This window comes from Hetaerina americana, unplaced genomic scaffold (genome assembly GCF_022747635.1).
Source record: "Hetaerina americana unplaced genomic scaffold, ioHetAmer1.1.p SCAF_5, whole genome shotgun sequence".
Classification (NCBI taxonomy): domain Eukaryota; kingdom Metazoa; phylum Arthropoda; class Insecta; order Odonata; family Calopterygidae; genus Hetaerina; species Hetaerina americana.
The window spans coordinates 36,701,742-36,723,332 of NW_027287095.1; the positions used below are offsets into that span (position 1 = coordinate 36,701,742).

At 37.3% G+C, this 21,591-nt stretch overlaps 1 protein-coding gene across 1 annotated transcript in view; it reads right to left on the reverse strand.

The window, feature by feature from the left end:
* The window catches only part of LOC139693616 (uncharacterized), a 39,059-nt gene that overhangs the window by 7,209 nt on the left and 10,259 nt on the right, over positions 1-21,591 (reverse strand). The gene's annotated exons all lie outside the window — the stretch shown is intronic.

Genomic DNA, 21,591 nt, shown 5'->3' on the forward strand with positions numbered 1-21,591 from the left:
TCGTCATATCATTTCGTCGCCATAGACTTGAAATCGAAGCAAACAACCGCGAAACTTCTGAATCCATGCAAAATAAAATTGGGCCCATTTTTAAAGATAAATATACTTGAAACAGTTTTAAACATACTAGCGTAATGCAAACTTTTCAATTTAAATGGTAACGATTCTTATACGATGCGCCACAAGTAAAAAATGTTATTCGCTTATTTTATAAATATTTATTATACTTTGACAAAAAGTACCTAAGCTGAAAAATTCAATGGGGTATTGAATATAATTTTTAGAGAAATTTTATATCGGTGGGTGGGAGAAAAATACTCTCCATTCTGTATTATTTGCAGCAGTGAATGTATTACAATACATTCATTGCTGCAAATCATTTATTCGTTCTCGATTCAGTAGGAAATGCAATAGGAAAATTATTTTCCTTAAATTTGTGAAGTGTGCATTATATGATTCAATTCAATATTACATGATTCAATATAAATTATTGTACGCAACCAAAGGGCGTAGGTTCGAGGGAGAGGGTTGTAGAGGGGTAGGATTAGGGACGGGATGCATTCTAATGAAAGGCAATGGACTAAACGTAAACGCGTGGTTTTATTTCTTCATTTTATTAATTTACTTGGGAAATCCTGTAGTTAAAATTGTCTGTTCTCTTTTAGTTTTTATGTCATAATAATCACGGATGGGTACAGCTTAACCGTTCACAGTTAGATAACTATTTTAATTTTTAGAGATAGAGCGTTTTCAGCCAAGAACTAAAGTACGGATAACGTGTGATTATAATAAACTTTTATAATAGCATCAAAGCCATTGGTGTCAAGATGATCCGTTTGTGCCTACAAATAGATATGAGGAAGTGATTCTGGAGGCGTTTTTGCAGTACTCACATCAGCAACCTTTCTGGTCTTTACGGTTTGAGAATGGAATGATCTCCCAACTGTGATTGATTGTATGTGCCGGCAAAATTCGGAGTTACCTCTGCCATTAGGTTTAATTTATTGTCTCTTCGTAGAAGATTATAAGTCCTCTAGTATATCATCTGTCAGCACGAGCAGAATTGTCGAGATTGTCGACGATAAAATGTTCATGCCTTATGACCCAACCCTTGAGCGTTGTTTCAACTCTATTTTTGTGCCTTCGGTTTCCTTTGGCGAGTTATTCATAGGTTTTTTTACGTTAATATCGTATTGAAATTTTGAACGTTCGCCCATGGGCTTTGGTTTAAAATTGTGTAAGAATCCTATCTGATCTGATGCATACACGATATGTGAAGCCCAATTGTTTCTTTTAGGTATATTTCCTAATACATTTTTCATTTTCGGAAGTGGCTGTAACTTTTTTAAGTACTCAACTTTTCAACCATCTTACCGGGAGCGTCATCAAGAAGAAAGGAGAGCGAATGTTCTTTCTTAAAAATTCCGGAGCTAATCCCGAAAATGAGTAATGTAGTAAATAAAAGAAACTGCGGAAGCCTGTATTTTGAGATTAAGAATATTTTCCTAGTTTTTAGTGATCTCTCCTTCGCATGGCGAACCTTTAGGGCATGATTGATACTTCTGCTACATAAAATCGCAGATTAGAGCGCAAACCAAATTCTTACAACAGAGCAAAAGGAAAAACACATCTCGATAAGGCTTTCAGTTTCGAGCAAGGGCATAACGAGATAAGCATCTACGCGCGCTTTCTAATGTGGAAAAAAAGAAAACAGTTGAAGGTGAAATAAAGGCAAGGTTATTTGATTTCATGTTTGAAGTGAATATCTTAAATATTTCGTTCAAAGTGTGCAATCTACACCATTCGGAAATGCCTCATTTCAGGGGCCAGCTCAAGGAATAAGTTAGTTCATTTTAATCCCTTCATCTTGCTCTACATTATTAAAATACGAGACCGCAGCTGGAAACTAACCTTTATTTACTGATACTTGGAAATAAGATGAGCTATTTTTAAACGAGTATTATAGATATACATTTTTATCACCGAGCCACGGAGGGTCATGGTGATATGTAAACATCTTTCAAAAACTTTTTTGGGTCATTCCTTATTTTAAATTATTAAATATTCATGCTAACAAGTAAAGGAATAGATAGCGTAACGCAGTAGAATTTCGCCGTCATGGATTCGGGAAAAAAAGTATACGATGTCCCGGACAGAATGGTTGGGTCAGGATTACGTCGTGTGCTTTGCTGTGTCACAATTTTCAAACGCCAAAAGGTTCTCGTTCTACTTTTAAGCTAACACTAAATCCGGTCGACGGAGAAATCGATGATAAAACTACAAAGCATAAACATTTGTTACTTTAATTACCAATGCCTTTTTATAGCCGAGAGATATTATGCGAATCCTAATTTACTCAATGATTCTCGCAAGTAATATGTTTTAATATTAGCTGCAAATGTATGTAGCTGCTTAATCATGTTAGCTTCCCTTTTCTTGTTGAACCCTTCCTTGTCTTATTTCATTGTTGAAGAGCTTCTATAATCACTGAGCGAAGCACTGAACTTCACCCGGAAAAGGTTTCTCTATTGAACTGTCCTAATTTAAATATTATACAGCATAAAATGACCATAAACTCCACACTAAATACCTGGGTATGAACATGTTAAGCATGTTTGAAAATGGTTCAGTTCATGGTTTAGAATGGTCGCTCGTATTGCAAAATGTTAGCTCTGGTTCAAATGAAGGTACACACACAAATACTCGTATATACAGATATTTACGACGGTGGAGTGGACTGTTTCTATGACAGAACAATGCTTAAAATTTGCAGGAGAAATTAGTTCAAAATTTATTGATCTTGTACTAGACTTCGGAATAGTAGTTTTACGAAATAAAGAGGTAACTGATCGTGAATCCTCTGATTCTTTGTGCAAAATATTAAATTATCCATTACAATGAAATGTAAACTTTGTATTACGTCAATTGTTGCAATATTTATCCACAACCAAATGTGGAAAATATACATTTCCAAATCAATCTATCTGTTGCTATCTCTGCAAAGTAATAGGGTGTGCTTTGAACTAAACGATGATTGTCGTCAATTCGACGTGAGGTTTTTCACGAAGCTATATATGAACTCAAGGTGCAGATTGAAAAGTAGAGGACAGGACTGTAATCAGCCTTTGTCCTTGTTTACCAGCTGGCATGATTTATTTAGTCCTCCGGTCAATTCATTCCGCTACAGTTGCATTTACAGGGATACCGACAGTAGTTTAACTTTACCGCAGCGTCAAGAACTACGTCGAATTCGTGGTGTTTTACCATTTGACTCTATAGTTTACGTTAATAATCAGGAAATAGCATGAAAAAACAGGTAATTAACGGGGAGGCAGATGATAGCCCAAGTAAACTTGGTCCAATGAAAACAATCGCAATAAAACACTTAATACTTCCCCGATATTGAAGTGAAAGTTCAAGGAAAACAGAAAAAGTTTGAGGGCACACACGCTATGCATTCGAGAATGAAATGACGGTCGCGGTCTATTAATCATCACCAAAATTAGCCATTATTTTAACAGGGTCAATAGACTCAAAAACAGGTTTAACTTCCGTTTTTTTGAGTTGTCTACTCATTGAAATAACTGTCTAATTTGCGACGAACGTCGGAAGGGAGGAATTTGAGACAGATCGAGGATTTGAGAAAACGAAAGCCAGGTCAAAAACGTTTTCCGCTCCACATTAATAGAGTAGATAAAACAAGAAAGATTTTGAGAACCACGCCCAAAAAAAGTCGTCAAGGCAATGACGCAGCAGTTAATTATATTTTTGTAAAGCATTTGATTATTTTTTTCCGCATTTACAAGGATGTTTCCTTCAATTCTCTGAATAAGTAGTTCTTTTTATCTTATATTAGCGATGAGAATAGATTTTTTAAGTTCTCATTATTTTATAATCTTGGTATGTCGGAAATTTTATTTGTACAAAATTTTATATATCTGCATTTGTTATTCACATGAAATTGTCTAGTGACTCCGAGTTAGAACCCAAGTTAACTTCACATGTGATTTATTTTTTTGGATCAAAGACAACTTTCAAAAAATTATGTGCAAAATTAGGATCTTGCTTTGAAAGATAAATAGCCCACCATCTTCAGAGACCACGTTGCTATATGTCAGTATGCATGATAAATATTAATTCCTTAGTAGACAATTTGACGATTAAAGTTTAGCAATCTTTATTTTCGTATAAAAATTGTATCTTAATCAAGAATTGTAATATTTTGAATGAGTGACTATTACTCCGAGTGAGTTTCATCTATCTTCGCCCTTGAATCAATCGACGATTATTTATGGGACCTTTAAAAATTTGAAATGGTAATCATGTATGAGTTTTCAACTTATACGAACTTAAAACTCATGAATAACAGTTCTTTAAAATAATAAACGTTTGAAATAACTCTTTTATTAAAAAGTACGAACGTTATTTTGAATGAATGAATGAATAGGATACCGTTATTTCACAAAACCCACTTATTATTTACATTAGCCGTGTTTCATCGAGCAAACTCAATGCCAGTTTTTTTCCATCCAAAAACTTTCAGTTAGGGATTCCAGATATGCGCTGGTAACTTTTGGTACCGAATACTAGTGTGCATTTATTTTCGAAGTAATTATAATGCGCATAGGATTTTTCATGATTGGCTGCCTCCTTTCTTTAAAATCCATAGTAATTTTTCTAAAGAACGTGCCGCCAAGGATTCTCCGATGCCTACGATAAGTTGTATCAATCCGACCCCTTCGCAACTTGAGAGAAATACGTGAAGGAAACGCATGTCTAGTTTTCAGAATCATTTTCACTTTGTTTCATCCCAGTTACAGCTATCATTTCCTTTCTCACCCATTTCTTAGGGAGGAAAGAAAGTTTTAAGTAAAGCTTTCCACTGCGTGTTTGTGTTCGGTTTTCACTGTCATAATTCGTCTTCATGCCTTCGAGCTACAATCAAAGAAATTGATATCTCTGAGGAAGTTTCCGGTCGCTAATAATGACTTTGATTAATCTTTATATCCCTTATTTAAAATATAATACGTTATTAGCCTCACATTTTGGAAATTAACCTAATAAAAATGCCTTTCCGTTTCGGCGTAGAAAGTGACGCAGAAATTCAATATATTAATAAATATTTACTCGCGAATCCGCGACATGCGAGAGTAGTGATAATATTGAGTTTTCTATTCTATGCCAACCTCATATAATTCTCTTTTATGTAATAAGACGGTAAACACCGACTGAAGAAGCATTTAAACAATAGCGGTGTGTAAAATTCATATCCTGTCAATGAAAAGTAAATTTATTACTAAATTCGATTGAGGTAATTATCAGGAAAAATGATATACGATTCGTGACCTGCGGATTAATTAAGAAAACATTCAAATATAAAAATTACAATATTTAATTGTTTCCGAACCGATTTTTTTGATTAAATACGGATATTCGATAAATAGTTCAGCGCATATTTATAATAAACAAATATCCCAGTATCCTCCCCAAATGTCTGCGTCGGATAAATAGATCCTGCGGGGTAATGTACTTGCGTCGCATACCACACTGATATTCTGCTTAGAATACCACGCTGATAACCAGTCCACGCCGGAAGAAAAATTTGCACTACCGGCTAATGTTGTATATGTTTAGCTTATCACACTGATAACCTATCTACCCTGAAAGTTATTTCAAAATGTATTTTGCCGGAAAGCACGAAAGTTTTGTTTTGAGGGAAAGAAAGTTGTGCATAGGTCGTTTCCCCGCACTAAAACTCTCACTCCCCCCCTCATCTAGGATAGAGATTAGTTCAAGATTTCTGCGAATAGCTAATCTCTTTCGGGTCTTTCAAGGAATTTATATCATTTTAGGTATTTAAAAGGTAACCGTGACAAATAAAATTTTATATTTTACAAAAATGTTGCTTCATAGCCGAATGTTGAAAACATTTAATTTAAAATTTTAATGATAAATATTTAACATCGAGAAGTTATTTTATAGAGGTTGCATATGTACTTCATCACGATTCCTCTTTAGGATTCATGCTTCTTGAATTATGCTTAATTTCTCGAATTATTATCATGTTCAAGTGCATTATCTTGCGAAAAATACACTATTAAAAATATTTTCCATCTATGAAAATGAAAAATGATCGCACATTTATAATGGTTTTCTAACCTTCATTTGCGCCAAAATGGTTAACTTTCCTATTTAGTTTTGCTTTTGGATTCTGTAACTGTCCAAATCTCAGTGAGCAGGAATTTAGATATATAGCCCTAAATGGACTATTTTATTAAATTGAATGTGCTCACTAAAGTAATCCACTCCCTGATATCCCCAGGTATCCCAGGGTGGTGGCTCCCAGAAATACCTTGTTCGAGAGGGTTCCATCACTTCCGATATTATTGCAATGAAGATGAAAAAAGAAACTGTGCTGCTTCTTCTTGGAATAACTGTAGAGCTTTAACGTCAAATCACACCAACGGTCAAGGTAACTTTTATTATTACTGCATAGGTAAGTGTTACCTTCACGAGCACGGTGCTCTCCACAGGCACATATGTAAAGGACGCCTTCCACCTATTTCGGCTGGTGTAGTCTGCCTGTATCTTTTGGTTGAATTTCGATTGGTTGATGACATCTATTGCACCTTTTTGGAACATCGAATTATTTCACTATAGCCTCTATTAAGCTGCCGACCGACGTTGGGTATGGAATTAAAACCTCAGAGCGTAGCCGAAACTTGGACGGGCGGGCACAGTATACTATATGCCAAAGGCGTCGCGCTGGATGGCGGCCCCAGAATGGCAACATATTTGCTGCATACTGAATTTTTATTAACAATTACGATCATTCTTACAACACAACAACGCTTAAACTTTGTAAGGGGGAAGGTGCTGGAATTCATGTTTGCTCCGGGTGACACAAACCCTGATTGCGGCCTTAACTTTTAGCGTGTTAAACCGTATGTATAAAGCTACATAAGAATATCGACGATTAATTTATATCCCATGGCGGAAGTGAAATATGTTGACCCAAATTATTTTTATTTCTCCTCTTGTTGATCATTTTCATTGGAATTCAATCCGGCAACATCAAGAGGCATTATATTTAGATCTATTCAAACCTTCCCCTTGTTTTGTCCGTTTATATAAAAATGTCAACGCGTAATTAACGATGATCACAAATATAAATGACGTTGAATACCGCATCGCTACCTCTTGCATTAGAAATTAAGAATGTCGATTCACCTACATACGAGTATATCCCTTCTTTCTTTTCACCAATCGATCATGCATATTAATTAATATAAATGTTTGATATAACTTTCTATTATGAACTATGCTATGCAGTATCTTCACGAACAGCAGCCCCCCTTCCCCTGCGTATACTCAACAAAGCATTACACCTAAATGAGGTTTAGAATAGACGGCGTAAAATAACACATTACTTCCGCATTCAGGCGCAATATTACATAGAAAAAATACACCCACTCTGCTGCCGCCACAAGTTCTAGCAAATGCAATAGGTTTCATTTTGGAAAGGTAATCATATATTTCAAAAATCAAACACCCGTCGCTTTTCCTTTGAGAATAATTTTTTCTATCATATCACGTCGTCGAATGCCAAACTTATTCCTTGGGCGTCCAGAAAAGTGTCACGCCGCCCGAAGCAGTAGCCGCTGTAGCTACTTCTCGTTAGATAATACTTTCTTTCTCAGCTGTAGAGGCCACAGGCCTTGTTCACCTGAGTAATGGCCGGAAGTACGAGTAATTCCAGACGCCTTATTGTTCGTGGAAACAGCTGAAGCAGTCTCATGGACGAATACATTGATTGAGCTCTCTCTTTCTGCCACATTTCGGTCCGCAGTTTCCCAAGGATATTCCCATTCTCAGATGTCGTTGTTTGTCCAGGTCTCTATAAATCAGCATTGGAAGCGTAAATACAATCAAACCATCCTCGATGTTTGGTATGGATCGCAGACATGTTCGCAGAGGAGAGCAATCGCTCCTCCCAGTTGTTTTCCAGCGGAGGCAAAAGCTTCGCTGTTCCCCCTTAAAATTCGCGCGTGGTCGAAATTTGCCCTATTGAGAGAAAATGCTTTCTGCATGAGCCGACGCATCCTGTTTTTGTTCTCTAAGCGGAATGCATGGCGTGAGAAATACTCTCAGCTTGAATGGCGGATCAAAGCATCCCTTTTCAGACTGTAGTGTCCGCCCAAATCGTGGCGCCCACTATTCAACCGAAAACAATTGAATTAGGGAAAATGAAAAGGCAAATAGGCGAATGTGATTCAACGATCCAGAAGTTTCCCATTCATTTGGGTTCCAAGAACGGTTAATTTTTCCCTGTGATGCACTGGTTTTTTGGGTTCGATTCGTCAAGGAAGGATTTTGATATCGAGGAAGCAGAAGTCTTGTCAGAGTCGTTTTGTTGTTGAAAATGTCTAGGACAGTAGGCACCAAATTTTCAAGCTTCCAATGCGATGGAAATAATACGAAATAATTAGTAACGTGTTGATAAAATGATTGAATCTCATCGTATTTCGATGAAGTATTCATCCACAGTAATGGAACAAAAATTTGGAAATTTTTACATTGTATTATAGAGTTAACCAATAATAGTTTCGACGACTCGTGCAACTCATTAGGGCTACAATGACACGAGTTATCCTATGCATATAATGGCACAAGTTGACAAAAACATAGGTTTTGATTGATAAATAAATTTTGGACAAACGAGTTTAATTTTCATGTGTATAGAAATTTTTAAAAAGTGACGTCGGGTGTAGCATTTTAATGAATTTACACTGCAACATGCTAATTTTTAGATTGGGAAGTGCGCTTTATGTGGATAGCGTTGCAAGTGCGCTATATATCGTGCACGAATATACCTACTGCAAATTCCTCTTGTTAATATGATCATTACTAATGGAGATCAATATCATCATCAGTTTCATCGATCATCAGTTTCAGTGATGTTATACTTATTAATTTTCACCTGCCTGTCTTTTTCACGAATAAAATACTTAGGTATCTCTGAGATTGTATTTTACCCATGAATCATGATGTTTTTATCGCAGCATTATACGGTCAATGGTACTATTTCGTACTAACGAGGAGCAGATTTTGAGATAGTATTGAGAAATAATTTATTCGCCTCCTGCAAAGGCCATTCTCATTAAGCTGAAAATTGGGAGAATGAAATGTAAAGTAGCGTTTAGAGAGAGTATGGGTGAGGGATTATGCGAGTGATTTCCATATGCATGGGTTTCCAAGATCGACCCCAAAAGATAGGAACGGCACTGAATCTGACGCCATCTCGAGCTCGCCTACTTTCCAATGTTTGTGAATCAAATTGTCAATGTGTTTCACTCCCACTTCATCAATATGCTTCATTTGGACGCGATTATTGTATTTTCACTCTTGTATTAAATGGCATGGTGTACGAACACAAGCGCGTGCGGAAAGAAGAAAAAGCGATGTCGGCTCATTGGATGCTAGGCATTGTTGGAGAAAACTGCTTGGAATATTCAGTAGGATTCAAACCTAACATGTTTTTGCTCAGGAAGTGCAGTGGCTGCAATACCAATTACGTAGTAGAATCGATGCCACACGTTTGAAGGCCAACGAAGGGTTCTCAAGGGTATGAGGAGAGTAACCCCGTCAATGATTAGTCCAAGCTCGGTGCTAAGAAGCCATTCACACACTGAAGTCCGTAACTTTTTTTTGCCTTTGTTGTTTAGGAAACGCGCCCCGATGTTCCCTTTGTTAATTCAGTTAGATAGCATCAATTTTGTGCGTTGCAAAGGCAGTCTCTGTTACCTCAAACGACCTTGAACTAAAATCACAGTTCTGAACATGTGCCCTGAAAAGAATCGGCCTTTTGTGTATTATCTTAATAGTGATTTACTTTGACGCTTTTTGTTAAATTTTCAATTCTTCGTGAAATATGCGAAGCGTACGTGAAGCCCACGAATTAGTAGGTGGAGGAGAAAAATGTCGCATTTTCGAAGTAAGGAAAAAATATATACACATCGAATCAGGGGATTTTTTTAAGAATTTGGCTTATCAAAGTCAAATACTTATGCGTCCGTGCATACTTATTTCTATAATCAATTCTATTTAAAATATTCGATAGTAATTTTAACGTATTTTTATGTTCCAAGGTGAGATATATTTTCCTAATCATTGCGACTTGAAGAGATTTGGCAAACTCGAGTTGGCTGACAGTTTGTGACTCATCGAAACTCATAACTAACCCAAAACATCAAACCTCAAACTTGAACATTGATGGATCAGACAACTATCTCCAATAGGAAAACTTCCGTTTGTGCACGAGGTATTGAGGGAGGTAAATGGGCCTTTCTAGACCCGGATCCACCGCAAAAAATTTACCTTCTGGTAATGTAAAATATTCTCAAAAATAGGTGGCTTATGTTTATCTCCGAATCAATTCTTACAAATCAGAAATTGGGTGTAAATCTCTATCACACTTATGGATTTGTAAGAAAAAACTTCTTTTTTTGTGAATAATGATGGAAAAATATTTTTGGAAGTGTTGTAACTAATTATATGCGAAAAATAAAGGAAAATCTAAATCGAAAATGCCAATGCGTATTTAACGGGTGCATATGTACCTACTTTTGACCTGTTGACTTGAAAAAAGTATTTTATTCATTAATCTTGCTTTTATCAGTCGAACCTCGTCGGATCTTGTGGAGGGAGAACGGCGATAAGAATTCTAAATTTACGAACTCAAAAACCAGCAATGCTATGGAATGAACCATATGGTGTCAAACGATGACCAACGAGGTTAGCCATTCGCACAAACCAAATTTTTAAGCATAAAAGAAAATCGAACAAAGAATGAAGCTTCCCTTGACGAGATGTATCACAATCGACCTGTCACTTAATTGTTCAAAAAATGGTACCGTCTTGTGAACTGATCTCGCACAAATCAGGAAGCGATTATTCGGGGCCAGAAGAATCATAAGTAAGTACTGCTTAAATCGTAATAAACACTGGTCCCCTACCCTATGCGTTTTATTCTGAAAAAACATGGTTTTATTCTGAAAACTTTGAGTTTTTAAACCTTTTTTGGATTAAATAATTGGAGTGATTATCCTCGAACAAGTTTTAATTGGTGTAGATGTTTGTAAATAAACATTAAAATCGGAATTTTTTGCGCACACCGCAATCTCAGATCATTTAATCTTCATGAAGGATACGTTTAATTGAATTCATTTCTGTTCACGTTTTTATCCGCGATTGTTTTTTAACTCAACAGTTTTGCCGGCATTCCTGTCGGCTTATTCAGGTGAAGCGTAATTCATTCTTTTTACAGAATTATATAGATTAGGGAGCAGCGCGACCTGATTGGTCCTTTTGTATTCACACCCCCAATTGCTTACCATGATGATCGCCTTTTTTCTTTTTGATTGTTTGAGACAAGTATCCAATTGTTGTATAACATGTAAACATGTATCCAATTGAAAACAAGTATCCAATTGTTGGACAACTTGTCTTCCCTGTCGAAACTGTCTGGCTATTTAATAATCTCAATGGCCTCCCATATCAGCCTCCGAAAATATCGGTTATCTTTTATGTAACAGATAGGAAATGCATTCATCAATTCCATTCCACGAGAACCTTTGCAAAAATTGGACGCGTTAACTTGTGGTCTTAAAGCAATGCGTTCAGTGGATACCATTCCGATTGATAACACCAGAGTTCAATGCTTTATCCGTTATCGCACAAAATTGACATAGCGTCTCTGAAGTCCTTGATTTGCAAAATGGGCTTAATACATGTACTGCTACATAGGCTTTATGAGACTAAATATTCATCCTGATAAACTGTTATTTCATTTACTCTTTAACAAACCTTGAACAACCAGTGGTGCATTTTTTATTTCATTGAATACTTAGAAATGATTAACAGACTTCTTATTTAGCATAATGACAGCAATGACAACATGTAATTAAGTTCCGGGAGGTGATAATGATGGCGATATGAGTGATGAACTTACAAACTAATTGAGTGACCTTAACCACGGGTGATTCCAATGCGAAAATAGCATGTACATGAAAACTCGATATTTTGATTTTTTTATAAGATATTTTGTTTCGCCCTTCGGTAAAAACAAATTATACAATTTTACTTTCCTGAGAACTTTGCAACGTTTCTCTTTTCTTCATCTCCATTTCACAGTGGAATGAACGTCGCCTAGGCGCAGTTTGAATTCGCAACTATTAAGATGATTGGCCAGTAAACTTCCCACCTCGCTGGCCTGAATAGCAGCTGATGGCATTTTAAAGTATCTTAGTAGTGCAAATCTGGAACTGGTACCGTGTGCTTTCCCAGTTCTCGATCGGGGAGAAGAAACCACCGGACCAAATGAACGTTCATTTTTGCGGTTGGCAAAAAAAGTCTTACCATATAGATTATCAGAATTACTCGATTAGATTTAAAAAAGCACGTCGCCATGGGATTTACGTTACGCTATCCAACCATAAGCCTTCGAATTCCGGAAGGGTGAGGTTGCACTCCATTTCTTTATGACTCGCCGCGAGCATTCCAGACCGACGAATCAGATTCGTTCCCCACCATGTGGAGAGAAAGAGAGGACTCACTCTTCATAGAATACACGATCGCATTGTACGATTGCGGATCCAAGTAGTACATGGCCCGGAGCGTGACCACCCGAATCTATTGTCTCCGCCCTTAGCCGCGGCGGTGTTAGTTAGTCACACTACAACGCATCATCGAGCCCCCATTACGCCGGTACGATGAGCAATCGGAGCGCCTGCGCTACTTCGTTCGCGGCGTGGAATCGCACCGTCTCGGGTAGACTTGCTTGATGAGGGGGGGGGTAACCGGGAGGGAGCTAACAAGATACCTCGCGAGTCGCCACAGCCAAATTCAGAGGCCGTCGAGGACGTCCACAAACTCAGGTTCATCTCGAACTCTTACAGGAACCGAATGGACGAGGTCGGAGTACATCGTCAATTTATTCTCGCCCACGACTCGCTATCAGGAAGCGAATTTGTTAAGGACAGCTGGGTGAATGTTGCAATGGTCTAACGCTAGGGAGAGATTGAGTTTTCACTCTAGTACTGGGAGACTTTCGTTATCATCCTCCGCTAATCTCTTATGCGAGGGAGCGATCACCGCTAGTGTCGATTCGATTTCTCCGCCTAGTCTTATTTGGCTTAGGTGGCGGTGGTTGCATACTGATAACTGTTTAGACTTCCGACTTAAACCACAGCAGTGGAATTATTCAGTGAGTTTTTGGCCTCGGAGGAAGAATGGCGAAATGAAAAATTAGACGGAAGTAAATGATGTTTAATGAATCGTTAATTCATATAATCATTCGTGGGCTTAATTTTCACACACAAATTTGCTATTGCTTGGCAATAAGTAAAATTTATCTCCATCAATGTTTATTAGTAAGTAGCCCTCTTTGGAAACCTTCAAAATTTAATTCAGTGTGGATGCCTAATCTATATCCGATAACCAGATATATTCGGGTACATAGTATGACCAAGATAACGGACTTGATTGGAAAACTATAATCAAAGGAAGTACATCTTTGAAAGAAATTCTACTTCAAGGGATGCTAACCGGTAACTCGCGAGTTTGCAGAAAGTATTTTACTAGATTTTTACTAGTATTTTAACGGTCACATTTCCTTCTTGTAATTTGACCACAACGTTTGGAGGGCCTTAGGAACTCTATCATTGTTTCATGATGGGATAGTGTCAGCAATATTGGTAGCTACCATAGTAAGCACAAAAAGACAGAAACTCAAAAATTCGTAATATTTTTGTCGTATGACAGAAACATTGGACGAATCCAATAACCGAAGTTACGATGCGCGCAAATTACTCTATTAATTTATCCTAAATGTCATCAGCAGAGTCTATGTCCATTTTTTGTCTTCAAAATCATCATTCATAAAATCGGAGATAGCCTTGTTAAATATACCTAGTATCTTTATGCATAAAAATTGATTAAGATTTGTGTACTTGTCTCATGTTGCCTCGTCCCATTTATCCGATTACAAAATACGCCATTTATAAATAATTTCTGGCGGTATATTGTTCTTGATAAGCTATTAATTCGATAAAATATTCATAGGGACATTTTTATGACTTGATTAAAGAAACTGATTCTGATAGCAATTAATTGTTCATCGACGTCCAAATCTTGTCTCCTATATCGGTGAATAATTGACGCCGTTGTGTGTTGCACAGCAATCGATGCAGATACTGTTATCGCCTCTTCCAAGAAAACGGCAAAATCGTGCAAAAGGAACGAATCATGTTACCAGTGTCACGCAGATAAAAATCTTTTTTTTTGCCCGGAAGGTCTTTACAGGCTGATGGATTTTGATCCCTCACAGAATCGTCTTTAGTTTAGGAAGGATTCGTTCAGGATAGAGAATCTCTACGTTCACCTCTGCAATCGTAAGCATCTTTCTCCTCACTGCGAGATAATGCATACCTCACGCTTCGTAGTGGAATGCTAATTGTGACCCTAAAACCCGTCTGCTAAATTACTTTTGGGTTGAAGATTAAGACAATCTCTTCGCGCAGTAATTTAGATATCAAAATGTAAAAAACCTAACAAGTTAGGTGTTGGGCAACATTACCCGTAATCATCTTTTAATTATACTCGGTTTTTTTTGTTACTGATATTAATTCATTAGGAAGGAAGGAAGGAGCAGTGATATCTTTTTTTAATATATGTCCACCGAATTATCGCCTACAATCAGATGTACTTGGCATATATTTACAGATTTTTGAAGCCGAGAAAATTGAGATTGAAAACGAAAGGTGATGTGCGCCGAACATCCTTATTCGTAATTTCGAAATCATTATCACACGATAGACTGTCAACTCCAGGTACTAAAGAGACAATTTTCTAAATAGATGTGAGCCAACTAATCTCGTAGTCATCAATGACAGAAGAAAAATACGGTCTCTACCTTGAGCAGAATTTAATATCAACAACCATAGTTCACATTTAGTCCCTCCAACTTACCTATTTATATTTCCATATGTAACTAATGTATTTATTTTTTTTAAATAGCCGGTTTATTAAGCTCCGCATGCCATATGCCCCAATTCTTTTCATCACGACTCAGAGGAAGTGTGTTCAGGCACCCGACTTTAAACTACCTCTGCGAGGATAATCATACGTATGTATACATTGATATTATGCTCTAGTGTAGGTGAGTTAGCCCCGCTCAAAATGAGATTTAAATCCCATCGTAGACTACATTTTACTTATATAATAAGGCAATAACCCATTTATTACGAGTTTCACGGCTTATAAGACAGTAGTGGTCTGTAAAAGAAGTTCTCATTCGAGGAAACAGTGCAATACAGTTCATCATTACCAATAAATCCACGTTGACAAGTCTGTTTTGCATAAAGCACTGCACAAACTTAGCTTTCCCGTGAGATAAAAAAATATCCTCTCTTCTGGGAAAGGACTTATTTTTAACCACCATAGTAATGGTAGGTGGGGGTTGATCTCTTTTCGTGCTGTCCTACGGCTGGCGTGAGAAATTCACACAGGGTAGATTGCCAGTCCCTTTCTCTGTGGCACGTAAGGTTTCCCAGGGAGTTATGGTACCCGAAAAATTCACATGGCTCGGGCTGTCCAATGTCATTGGCAATTGAATGTTGACCACACGGTCAGTGGCCACTAAGCGATCGCGATTTATCACCGGCAAATGTCAAATCTATTGATTGCCTATTGTCAAATCTAGACGGAAACGACAGAGGATATTTAGAATTAAAAATAGCGGAATAGCTGTATTAGATAAAACTCATTTTTTTTCTCTGATAATTAACGTACTTGATTAAAAAAGAAACAACTTATTTTGTTTTCATTTGTCGTCCCAAAAATATTTCTTCCAGGAAAAATATTTCAAAACATTTGTTTTATCCAAAGTAATTTATCCATTTAAATGAACTTGCTCAATTCATGGTGCAGTCGGTAAAACGTGGAGTCGAAGTGGATTTTAACGATAGGTTTGTAGTTAATTACTAACTTAATCATGGAAACTCTCTCATGAACCTAACTATACCGATTACAAGGAATTCTCCGATGCATCGCTTTCCTTCCGTAGTGAGAGCGTATGAAGATTTTTTGAGAAAGTTCAAGTTTCAATAAATAGCAAGTTATCTCCTCCTTTTGATGCTTTAAATGTGATTCTTTTATCCGTGGTTTAAGGAATACTGCTGGGTTATTAGCACAGTGCTCTCGGTCTCTCAACGATCGTGAAGTGGTCGATTGTCAAACCCTTAAATCCAAAGCATGACGGCGGCAAGGAGAACGTATCGTCATGATCGAGCAGTTCCGGTCTAAAAGCGTACTCCCAGTAATGACCCGAGGTTTCAAAAAGCCTCGAAGGCAAGTAGCATTCGTTTCAATCTCACCTACTTACGCGTTTTCTCAAACCCGTCCGTCCCCCCTTCAAAGCATGTTCGCCCATTCTCCTGCCATCCTGACTTCGTCCGTGCCTTCCACCGAACTTATTGACCACCCGCACTTACGTCACGCTTTCCTTAATTTTTTCCGTGCGTGTGAAGCCTGTCTCGACGGGGGATCTGACTGCGCAGGGCAAGCAAGCGAGCAAATCCTTTACTGTTAGTTTTACGATAAAGTCGGGTGGAAGATCGTGTAGGGATGTCTATCCCTCCGAGACAATGTCATGCTAGTGGCCTTCCAAAAACACTTTTATGTATAAAAGTGTTTTTGTATCTTTTTTAAGATAGAAAACCTACATGTATACAAAGTCGGAATAATTTCAGTTTCCACTCCTCTGTTGGTGATTGATATCTTGTATTTGTTTCTTTACCGTGAAGTTCCCAATTGTCATTGACACATTTGTAGAAGTTATTTTTCGGAGAAGCACCTCACATATTTGGAGTAGAAACCAAAACTTTAAATGTGAGATACCATATTTTGTGGAGATAACATAGGGCACAAGCAAAACTTGAGAATTTAATTTGTCTATTAGTCATTGGGAAATTTAAAGTTGATTATAGCTATTTACGATATGAGAAATATCGTATGATATGTAATGTATCTTAGGATAAAGTTTGCGAAAAGTGACAAAATGCTAATTTCGTAGTGAAAAATTAAAAATTTCGGAATTTGTTGATTTGGACCGAATTGTCTTACTTATTGTTCGACGCCTTACTTCGGATGATGTTTTTTTCTCGGTCTGCATCTCCGAAAGTTTCTCATGAGACTTGTGCCTCCCGCAGCTTGGACTGCACAGTCATTTCCTACAAATCATTTATCTGTCTATAATTACACTAGAAATGTCTACATGATCCACTTTTAAATCAGTCCAGCTCAAAGATCACAGTTTTTTTCAGATCACTTGATAAGGACTTGCACGCATATCTCAAACACTTTCTGTACTTTGGACCATCCTTGCTCCACTCTCTCTTTCTCCGTATATTTAGCTACAATAATCAACCCGAAGGTTCGTTCGATAGGTGAGGGGGATTGGGACCGTATAATACTAAGCCCAACAGCGTGTGAAATTCACTCTCTTATATATAATGATAAATATTTTTTAATGGAGAATAGTATTTTTGGAACTGAATTTTGAAATATTGAAACTGCGCAGTGTCGAGGTGAGAACGTAAGAGAAGTGGCTTGAAAAATGGAAGATTTTCGAGAATGATGTCCATTGGCCCCAATGAAGGATGGTTTACCAAAGCCGTGTAAACTTTTTTTCGGTTTTTCCGGGCTGCACTTGTTCATCCTCCAAAATTTTGAGGCCTACTTACTCGTGCTATCATTTATTTTATGTCTTTTTCATTTTATTTACTTCTTCATCTACAACTCTTCCATTACCTTATAGTTCATCCGCCTCTTCCTTTCCATTGAATTTCCACATTTCATACCCCTACTCCATCCATTTTTCCCTTGGTTCAGTCTCTCAGCATTTTTCCGCGTCACCTACTCCCTTCCACCTTCCTTCTTCACCTCTCATATTATCATCCCCGAAATTATTTTCAGATTTTCTGTTCCAAGTGCTTCCTTTGTAGCCCCTCTCTTTTTTTTATATCTGCACCAAATTCCTCAATTTTTCGCATACTCTTATCCTCAATTTGAAATTTATCCATTTATTCTTCTCAATTCTTATTCCTTTTTATTCCCGTTAAAGCTTCTAGATCCCCTTCTATTTAAGGCTAACTCTTATTATCGTTCCAATACTCACCTATGTCTTTCCATGTCACCTCTCTAAAAGCTGTCATATCTATTCATATCTATAGCGGCTTCTTTGTCTCAGTTTAATATTTTATATATTTCAAATTATTCTGTCTCCAACATCGCCCAAACATTTCATGCCATTTTTCTAATAGTTTTTTCCTCTTTTAACTTACCCTCCCTTTTTTTAACTTACCCTTCGAACTTTCTACCTCTGTGGACTTAGTTTTGCAAGAACAAGTACTTCGAGTAATAACGACTGCGGACACCTTGCTTCCCCATCCACCTTTGTGGTCCGTATCCCATTGTTACCTAAATTCAATCCTTTGTTCATTGTGGCCATTATTCTTTAAACGGCAGATAACTGAGGTAGTTTTCCATTTCCTTCCTCAATGGTATTTTTATATATGAAACTAATATTCAGACGGCCTCTCCATTGGTGTCAGTACCCACACTGCGGATTATACTTTCCGTCGGTTTACTGTCGTCCCAACATAGGCCATAAGGGGCCCTTCCAGGAGCAATCATTATTGCTTCCGCCAGTACAGCTCCAGGAATAATGAGAACACGCAAGCCCTGACACCACCCCAAGGCTATAGTCAATTAGTAAGGATGACATTGATAGACGAAAGATAAACGAATATCTTTTCCGCTCTAAGGACACATGTTCTATCTTTGATTCCTGAAATAATTCATTGCATGTGTGTGTGTATCCTAGTTACTCTCCTCTAACCTTAATTTTTTTAGCATCTCTTCAAGTAATGAACTTGCATTGCTTGAGGTTGCATTTTAGCAGCGCTTAATCTTATTCTCCGTAGTCTTTTATTTTTGAAAACCGTAGGATTTAACTATTCAAGTTAAGTTATTACACTTCTTCCTCTCATTTTTGACCACAAACACTTCTCCCTTCACTAACTCGAGCCGAATAGAGAGATCCTTGGGCAATAGGTGAAATGGTTGCCAGTCGACTTTCCGTCACGTAAGAGACAGAGGACACCCGAGGCATATGTGGACTGTTGATGCGCATGCCGGGTTTGTAAACACTTCATCACTCCTTGCTTCAAAATCACTTCCTCGTAGGATATTATGGATGTCCTGGAAGTTATTCATATTACTAATGGAGGCGACGGGCATAATGTGCTCCAATAAAACTTGCCGTCGATTGCATATATTTCCTCTAAGGTGCCTATAAAATGAAGTAAGGCATAGTCAGAGAACGTACTGAGAAATCCTTACTTTAATTGCTGCGTTTTAATTATGAATATTTTTGCTTTTGTTGGAATTTTAAGAATTAAATAAGATTTCTGCTCTACTCTTACACGGAAGTGGGTGTTCATTTAGGTGGCTAATGTTGGCCGTATATGTAGGGGAATGGTCGGCATATAATTGAATAAGGCATCCAGGACATCGTACGTGTATATGACACATCCTAAGGGATTTAATAAAGCCTTAGACAGAATAATTTCAAAATTCCACCTCTTCTGGCATTCATTACATAATTTAATAGCAAAATAATATTTTGTGATTGACTGGGAAAGATGGGGAAAACAAGGAATTACAAATTCAAAGCATGGCGGGAGATGCCGGGACAGTACATTAAAATGTAGAATTTTCGGGGTAAAAATAATTCGTCTTGACCGGATCCGGTTCTGCATTTTAAGGAACTTCAAATTCCAAAGTAATTCACCTTACAGGCAAATTTACTTACCTTGCTTTTATTGATTCACGACATAAACTTTCTGCACTGTGTGCCACTGACTGTGGATTTTAGCGCCCGTAGAACGAAAAACCTAATTTCCCGAAGTATTATTTTTTGTGTTGTTATTCGTAAATTTATTTAATTTTCTTTTTATCAATTCAATTCGATATCCTAGTGGATTCAAGTAAAACTGTAACTACTGGGATATTATGTATATACGGCAATAAGATTTCATTGCATGGCAATGAAAAGGAAGATATCATTAGCATTTTAATGGAACGTTAAACTGTTTATCCTTTTGTAGTATATGCCATCTTATCAAAATGAAACTATGTTCCTGAACATAGTATCATTAAGATCGTTCAATTGTAATTTTTCCTGTCCACGGGTGTTCTCAGGTAAATTCCTAATTCCATTTTTAGCACAATTGTAATCAATATGAGACCGCGGGACGTGACTGTAATGAACAAGAAATGACAAAAAGGGCAGGAAATGAATTTGCTTGATAAAAAAAATATGTGCGGTGAGATATCTCGCGAGTTATTTTCGTGCGACAATCTTTCTCCAATTAATCGAATATCTCAATAAAGCTTCTTATTTTTAGCTTCTTATATCTTTTAGATTTGATTATTAAGTCAGAATCTAATTAATGTGTTCATTGTAATAGTCGTTTACATAAAACTATTTAGTACGTGTAAAGAGAAATAAGTAATTTTGGAAGATTGCATTACACTTTTCTTGATATATAGTATTAACTTTCCCACTGATAAATAGAAAATTTTAACTGACGTGCTTTATTTTAACAGACTCTTACACGCAGGGATAAAAGATTTTGCATGGACGGATGTACGAGGCGTGAAAATCATTGAGAGGCTTATCATTTACCCAGATCATTAATAAGGAATACAGAAGTCTAAATAAATCAAGTGACTCGTATTTGGTAATGGCGTCGCACCTAGGTGTGTTGACTAACGTTGTGAAAACTGTGGTTATTTTGAGCTGGTGAACTATTGCATTTTAGGAAGTAAAATCTCATGGGAGGAAGCTCACAATGATATCCATCTCCCGGAATAAGTGACAGTCTGCCGTGCCCGAGAATTTTTTCTCGCAGTTTTGGCGGTAGTTTTCAATCTCCATGCGAAGATAAAAGGTGTAGGGCCTGTCTTCTGATGAATAAGGATAACCTTCTCCTCAGTTTTTCCTTCTCGCCCAGTATTTTCTAAACTCTTACACTATTCGAGTTTAGAACAATACTCCGCCGCGCAGCTTAATGATTCAAAGAAAGTACCTTTTTTGCATATATTTCAATCGATTCAAAATGCATTAAAGGGCGCATTGGTAAGTTTAAATCAGACTATTCCAGTATTTTCATTTGGGCTTTTTCATTGTAATCATGTTATAGTTAACATAAAACAATACTTTATTTAAAACGCTGTAATAATATGAGTAAAATGAGTTTACTCGCACAAGATTTCGCTGTTTGAGGCTTTTGAGAATCGTGACGCCGTAACATAATAACCTACTTCCATGTCAAGCCGCGTCATGGTATTGAGCTCGGTTTGAAAATTACGCTGTGGCTTCACACAAAAAACGTGAACGACACCGCGACCGCTTCCTAGCCGGGTCAATAGTCGCTCTTTTCAGTTAGCCCAAGAGCCACATATTTT